Here is an 8183-nt window from a genome sequence, read left to right as displayed (position 1 = left end):
AATTATAGAATTGTACAGTACGAAATTTATAGAATTCGATTAAGCAAATGTTAAAAAACAAATATGAAAAATGCACTAATTCCACGTGCACCAAATTTATTAATTTTTGTTTATATGTAATTATTTCTATTAATTTTACTAATTGATATAAAAAAACTATAGAATTAATTAATAGAAATAATTATATATAAAAATTAATTAATAGAAATAATTATATATAAAAAATTACTGAATAGAAATAATTATATATATAAAAAAAAATTCTCAACTTTCTTTTTTCATAGAATTACTTTTTTTTAAAATTAAACAAAATGAATAAAAACCGAAAGATAAATATTTTTTTTTTACAAAATAAAAGAAAGTAAACAACATTTACCGGCGTGATTTCGTAGGCTCGAAATGTTCTCGCTTGATAGCATTTGCCCGTTTATCACGTAAATCCTTATCGTCTGGGAATTTAAATACACTCACTTTGGGTCCATCGGCATAATTACCGGTGCTAGTGCAGAGAGTGATCCGCGCTATTTTTTTTTAAATCGTATTTCCAAGTTTAATTAAAGTTTTATATGTTTTTTTTTTATTCAATTCTAAGGTTGAAGTATAGAATATGTACAAAACACCCTCCCCTCCCCATGGTAAGAATGGCTTTTTAAATAATAACGTTATTATTTACGTCCGGATCACTTCTGTACTAGTACCTAATTACCTTTGGATAGTGGTACACAACAACAACTAGGCATTTTAAAAGAAAAACAAACAAATTGGTACGTGTTTATTAGAACGAGGAATAAAACAAAATGTCGATTCGATACGGCCCAGTTCCCAAACGTGATCTCAACGTGACTTCAACGTAAACTTCCCATGTGACGTCACATTTCATATTTGACCGGCCTTAATGTTAATATCTCGGCGGCCTCGGTCTGGCAGTGTTCTTAGGTAAGTTTTATTTTTAAATGCCCCCGACGTAATTGTATAAAATCAACCGCAAGTTCTGTATAGTGCAATGTAGATTACTGTTTATTTTGCACTAATAACTACGGAAAGGCATACGAAGCTTCTATCGGGTGCACTGTGGTGAATCCCTGACTAGAGCAAACAACAGCTCAATATGTTTGAAAAAAATGGGCAATTCCACGGATTTCCATGACAATAAAAGTATTGGAAGTGTAGATCTTTCGTTGATCCTTATTTAATCACGGGCAGATTTTCGTCTCTTTGCTAGTATATACATATATATGATTATATATTTATTATTTAGGAGGTTAGACACAAAGTCAAGTTTAGGTTTGATGAAAACATTTATGTGGAACGAACTGGATTGAACTTGGCACATCCAGCCTGTCAGTCCGTGTCGTTAACTCCTTAGCAATCCTCATCTCCCTTTATAGACATTGAAACAAATTGAAACAAATTTTTAAAATTTTGTAATTACATTAGCCTTACATTTGATATTCAGCTTTTCAGATCTCAAAAGTTATGTCTACGATGTTTTTTTTTTTTTCAAAATTGTTTTTTACATGGTAGTCACCACTTATCAAGGCCCGGAAGTTACTCGGGGATAAGGGTTATTGCGTATACAGTAATCAATGGGATAGTATCGTAGTAATCGTTAGTATTGGAGATTTGATAAAGTGTCTTACTTAAGGGGGCGGTTCATCAGGAATTTGTTTATGTTGGACTTGAAGACATCAAAGTTATAGTCAGGTGAGAAACAGGAAAACGGAAGAGAGTTCCACAGGCGTGCACTTCTAAGAAAGAAGATTTGTTCATGGAATCTATGTTCTACAGTTGAGAAAAAGGTTAAAAGAAGCCGCTTTCAATTTTTATACAACGGCTTTTTAGTTCTGTATGGATTATCTTGGGTCTTATTCAGTTTGTACACTACGCTATGTAGACTTGGAAGACAAATAGTTTAAAATAACATGACACTTCATGTATCACCCCCTAAAAAAAGCCGTTATAAAATCTGAAAGAGACTTAGATAAAAGAAGGAAATAGTTTACTTACTCTTACCTGTAATAAAATTTTTGTTACATAGCCATTTAATGTCGCAATAGAGGTAAACGAGATCCTTGTAGGTTTGTTTGGAACCGTTTCTCTTTGGGGACATCCACATGATGCTATCCCATTATTTAAGGTTGAAATGCGAGCTTTCGATATCTGGTGTGGGAAGTCATGAGGGATTTACTCTAATCTTTCAGTGCCGACTCGGATAAGTAAAATTCCGACGTGTTCTCTGATACATAAATGACTTGTTTGGTTTCTTTAAGACCGACTTTAATACGTGTAAAAATCATTCCCTTAATGTGTAGTAGGTCGTCCGTGATCCCACATATCCAATGGGTAGTTAGTATTAGCACATCGCTAGTGCATCTCAATACTTCCAGTATTTCAGGGTTACTCGAACATGTTTGACCACCAGTATTCGCGACGGCCTAAATATAGTGTATTCGACGGCAAGTGCTCTTTATCTAAGGCGCGCCCAAATTCGGCATAGGACCCCGGTATCAGGATACTGAGACGTTTATGGAGGGTAGTGGTTCGGGTGAGCTTCTTTTGAATCTACCTCTACCCATGATAGATGTGGTACTGCTGCTAATCTCTGTCTTGGCTCATGAAACGCTGGTCTTCCTCCTCCTCTGTTGCTAAGTATTTTGGACTGGTGTCGTATTGAATCACTCGGTGACTCCGTTGTCCAGTAAATCCGAAATTATGGCACCTGAGTTTCCGTTTCTGTTGGGGTGTGGTGTCCCCCTACACCCTCCACACGATTTATTTTGAGGGTTTCTGGGTTCCTCCCTCTCCCGAGACGGTTCTTTCTCGGACCTCGTTGAGCCAAACGTTGAACGCTCATTTAGGCTGCTTTGCAAATGAGAAGTAAACGTATCCATTGTCTCTAGACTAACCAGTCTGTGAAATTTCTGTTCCATTGTCGTCAAAATATTGGCTTCGGCTAATAACTTGCACCGGTATTCTGTATTTGCAAGTCCAACTACGAGTTGGCCAGCCACCATATCCTCCGTATAGTCGGCAGCTTTCGTTAGGACACTGGACAGTAAAATTATAAAACCTCGCTTGGGATCGAAGCTTTGCCAACAACTATGCGGCACCCTTCACGTTCTTGTTGCCCCGATTTGTGGAACCTATGTCTATGCACCTCTTGATGTAAACCTTTCACCGCAACGAGTCCTATATGCCGTAGGAGCTGTTCTTCTGTAGTTATATTGAGAGTTTTGGGCCGGACTAGTTCGAACAAAAGACTGTTTACGTTATTGGAGCAAGCTGTTTTTAATTCGTTGTATATCTCCATGGGGTCGGTTAAACTGCACATGTGTCGGTGAACAACGCCTAGTCCCTGTCGTGTAACCATCTTCGATCACAGGTCTGTCAGTTTTTTTAGTGTGTGGTCAGTTTGACACACTTTCCTTGCTGACGCGAAGCTCATTGTTTTCTTTCTGTAAATTTATCAACTGATGAACAAGTATGGAATACTGTTGCCATATCTGGACAGGACCTGCTAAAACAGCCTATCCTGCCTTGACAGAGTACAAAATAGACTTCGTGGCTTAGTGGGGGATGCCCTTTTCTCTACCCTGCAACCTCTCTCCCACAGAAGAGACGTTGCGAGCCTATCCTTGTTTTATCGTTATTTCCATGGCAGGTGCTCGTCGGAACTCCAATCTCTGGTCCCCACCTCGCCAATCTTTCACGAAAAACACCCGTCTAGCTGAATCCACTGTGAAAAATTTCCCCCACTCTATATCTGTGCCTAAATCAAAACGCGGATTCCATGAACAAAGCTTCTTTCTTAGAACTGCACGCCTGTGGAACTCTGTTCCGTCTGCCTGCTTCCCACCGGACTACAACTTGGATGTGTTCAAGTCCAACGTTAACAAATTCCTAATGAACCGCCCCCTTAAGTAAACACTTCATCAAATCTCCACACTAACGTAATGTACTTGCAATAACCCTTATCCCTGTGTGGCTTCCGGGCCTTGATAAGTGGTGATCACTGTGTAAAAAAAAAAGTTGCAAGTAATGACGTCATCGAGTTGTCCTGACGTCATTACTATTCTAATTTCAGTAAGAAAATAATCCAGTAAAAATAGATCTTGTAGAAATGAATCCTGTTCGTAGCGCCATATAAAGTGAACTTAAAAGTTTACTGAGTCCAAGACTAGCGCTGAATTTATAACATCGCATGACAACCAGTGTTCCACTTTTTCCCCACCCGTCTCATCGATCGTTCCTATTTTCTACAATCAAATGTGTCTCTAAGTAAAATGATCGGTTGCCAGTGTGTTCATGATGAATTGCCAAACCAAGCTAAACTAAAAATAATTGATAGTTTGCAAATCTACAAAGAAAAAAGAAAAAAAGTAGTTCACCGTTTCTATAAACATCCTTTGTATGCAACGATAAGTTTCGAAACTGATGCAAAGTTTCCCGTCTACGGATTGCCAACATATGTTAAATTCTGTAAAAAAAAAAATCTTATTCTTCGAAATTGAAAGGTCAGTCTGACTCGTTGCGAAGTACAATTTCGCGAAGATAATTTAAATAAAATTAAATGAAGGTTATCTAATTTATAAAACTCACTTTGTCTGTCTGTCTGTCTGTCTGTCTTCATATTTTCAAACTCTATCTCTACCGAAACTAAAAGATGACCATGCCGAGAAGCATCCACGCATTATTGTTATACATAAACGGATTGTTTTAAGGAAAGAAACTCTGTTCATGGAATCTTCGTTTAATTTTAGTCACAGATAGAGAGTGAGGGAAATTGTTAACAGTGGTTATAGCTGGACGAGTATTTGTTGCGATGATCACAGATTGAAGCTCAGTCGATCATCTATTGTAAAAGTAATGAAAGAGCAGAAAAAGACTAGTAACGACTGCGAGAAAGAGGAAGAAAGTCCTTGTATTTTTAATATCGCCAACACTGAACATTGAACTATCAACCTCCAAATGTCACGTACACGGTAGAACTATAAAATTGTCGCGCTAAAAAAACAACACTACAGCTTTATTTTAAAACTTAAAAAAAAATCAATTCAGGTAACTTGATTATGTAGTAGAGCTGACATCTATTCAATGTAGCCGCCTTCAGCCAATAGCACCGCCTCGATACGGGTCTGGAACTGGGAGCATGCCTTTTTTACAAGCGCCAGCGGGAGCTCGGCGGCTGGTGGTGATCAGGCTGACTTTGGTCTTGTGGGCGGTCATGTTAGTGATGGTCACAGCATATGACCAAACGAAGTAGTTCAGCGGGTTCATGTCGGAGAAGGAGAGGGCAGCGAGAGAAGGGTACAAAGTCGTAGCACTCCCTCTGAAGCCAAGCCTGCGTCTCTTTGGACTTGTGGGCTGACACTGAATTTTGCTGGCACACCCAGAGTCTACTAGCGGTCACTTGATTGCCCCAGGGGATCACCAAACTCTTCAGCACGTCCAGGTACACTTTGGTGTTGACTTTCAAACTAACCTCGAAGGTGTGAGGTGGCATGATGTGGCCGTCACTTGAAACCACACCAAAGACAGTAACCCTAGCCGGAAATTTCATTAAGCTGTGTCCTCAAGTGTTGAACTGTCCAGGTTTGAATTTAGAGGGTGCTAGTAATGGTCCTATTGCTATAACTTGAATCGGTAGGGAGCATGAATTGTACAGCGGCACATCTCCGATCCCGCTCATTGAACATTGTGCCACTTTCACACATAGTAAAAGGTTGTTACTGTTCTTAGGATTGATACACAAATGGCCAACTAGTAGATGATTTGCAACAAAAAAAAGAAAAGAAAAGAAAACCAGTTTTCATCAAACAAAAATGGAATAATGTCGTCTTTTCTAGGGCAAGAATTATCGTTCCAACCTGTAGAACTGACTATTTAGTACTTTATCCTAAATTAAGAATTCTAAAAGTTCGATAGATTCATGAATTTAGCAAAATATGTAATGTTGTGAACTTTTGGATGTGAAAGCGTAATATCTGTGTTAACTCTGGCAGGAAGGGTAAAGGACAAAACATTATTATTATTATTATTATTATTATTATTATTGTCGTTGTTTTTATTGTTATTATTAATTGATTCGAGCGACGGCGGGTCGCTGGATCGATTATTATGATTAGAAAAAAAAACCCAATTAGATTGGGAAAAAGTAATTGGCAATTGAAACAATAAACAACTACAAAAAATATGATTTTAGAAAGTACAGGAAAACATATTTTTTGGTTTGGATGAACAAATAACCAGATTCAGATTTCAGTCGTTAGCTGAACATCAAAGAGAACGGACGAAGTTGGTCTCTCAATGACGCAGGGAGCGGCGTTTTCTTAGGCAGCCAAGATATGAATGTTAAGGAATAGAGAGAGAGAGAGAGAGAGAGAGAGAAAGAGAGAGAGAGAGAGAGAGAAGGGGGAGTGGAATTATAGTGTAGACACGTTGACCGGAAGTAAAAGATCAGCTGATTTGATTGCGTGTGAGTCATGTGATCAGGTTAGCTGAATCGATGAGATTTGATTTGGACTCAGAAGACAACGGACGGCTTCCCGTTGTCTCCTCCTCTTCACTGGGGAGGGACGAACGCTGACGTGTGTAGAAGAAGAACCCACACAGGCCGATTTCACTTTCCACTTTCTGCAGGACATCTGGGAAAGTGAAATAAACTATAGAACTAATTCCTTGTCTTGGAGTGAAATAATTCTTCGTCCCCAAACACAGGAATCAGGTCTCCCTCCAGGACGAGAAATTCCAGATGGTCCAACATCGAAGAAGCAGAGGTAGGTTCTGAAAATACATGTCACTCACACACGATTCCCTTTATGATACAACATAAATATATAATATAACACGTCATCTCTTCTAATCCATTATTAGAGATGACGCAACAAACACTCAACCCTTTATTATAGAGACAATACAACAAACACTCATATCCTTTATGATATGACAACTCCACATGAAAACGGTGTAATCTTTGAAGAGGCCGGCCGGAATCATGAAAATAAATGTTCGCATAATCCAGGTATGTGTTGTGTTTATTTACATCTCTTAAAAAGAACTGTTTGTCTACAACTGTTTCGATACGTCCACGTCAATCGTTTCCTGTTAGAACTGTTGCATAAATGTTAAAATATACACACTAGACGATCAACTAAATGATATGAGGTATATACATACACGCATTTACACGTACATAAAATATACGGAGAAAAAATATAAACCCAACTATTCAACGTGTACGTCGTTATGAAACATATTCATATATACACACACAACGTAACAGGTACACGTGGAGAAAGTCGGAGGTTACATCGGTCGAAACTTTGTGAGAATAATATCGAATAATCTAAATAATATAAGGAATGATTTGTCTAATTGATTCCGTGTTGAGATGATTTGACTTGTTTCTCTGATGATTTAGGAATGTATAATACTGGAGATATAAAAGTAAAGATTAAACTCGAAAATAAAAGAAAAATATTGTTTTGTTTTGATTATGATGAGAGTGTGACCGTTTACCTCCCTTGTCAATCAAAATATTAATGCGACCCCCCCCAAAAAAAAAACCCAAAAGAGTAAACGGAAACCTCACAAATAGATTCTTTTTTAAACAAATGCCAATACAGAAGTCTTCAACGTCAGAAAGAAGTAAATATTTTAAATGTTTTGATCAGCTTACTCACGCAATTCACATGAACTATGAAAGCTTCATATCAACATCCGATCAAAAGAATAAGTCAACTTTATAAAAATACTAGCAGGCAGCCCGGCGTTTCCCTGCGTTGCCCGGACGTAAAATACGCATAAATATTATATTTTAGTTAATACAAAATTCTTATTTATTATGAACAGTAATACCGTAGTTAATTTATTTTTATTTCGGATTATTATTCTCATCTTTATTAGTTGTTGCTTTTGATCTTTTATTGGTTTTGTTTATTCACAACGTTTCGGCCAACTATTCCTCTGGCCTTCGTCAGGTGGTAACCGCGACGGATAGGAACTTCGAATCTCTTAACTGCATTCTCAGCCATCACTGCCATCCGTAGTTGTTGTCGTCTCACCACATTTTGACCAATTAACCTCTGGCACGCTTTGGGTGGGATTGAAACCGCTATCTTCAGACAATGTTCATCTGGAACTGTAGAGATTCAACGTCTCTATCAACTGCGCCACGGGCCCCG

This window comes from Euprymna scolopes, chromosome 15, assembly GCF_053919585.1.
Source record: "Euprymna scolopes isolate OS-2025 chromosome 15, ASM5391958v1, whole genome shotgun sequence".
NCBI lineage: Eukaryota > Metazoa > Mollusca > Cephalopoda > Sepiida > Sepiolidae > Euprymna > Euprymna scolopes.
This window is presented reverse-complemented; position numbering follows the sequence as displayed.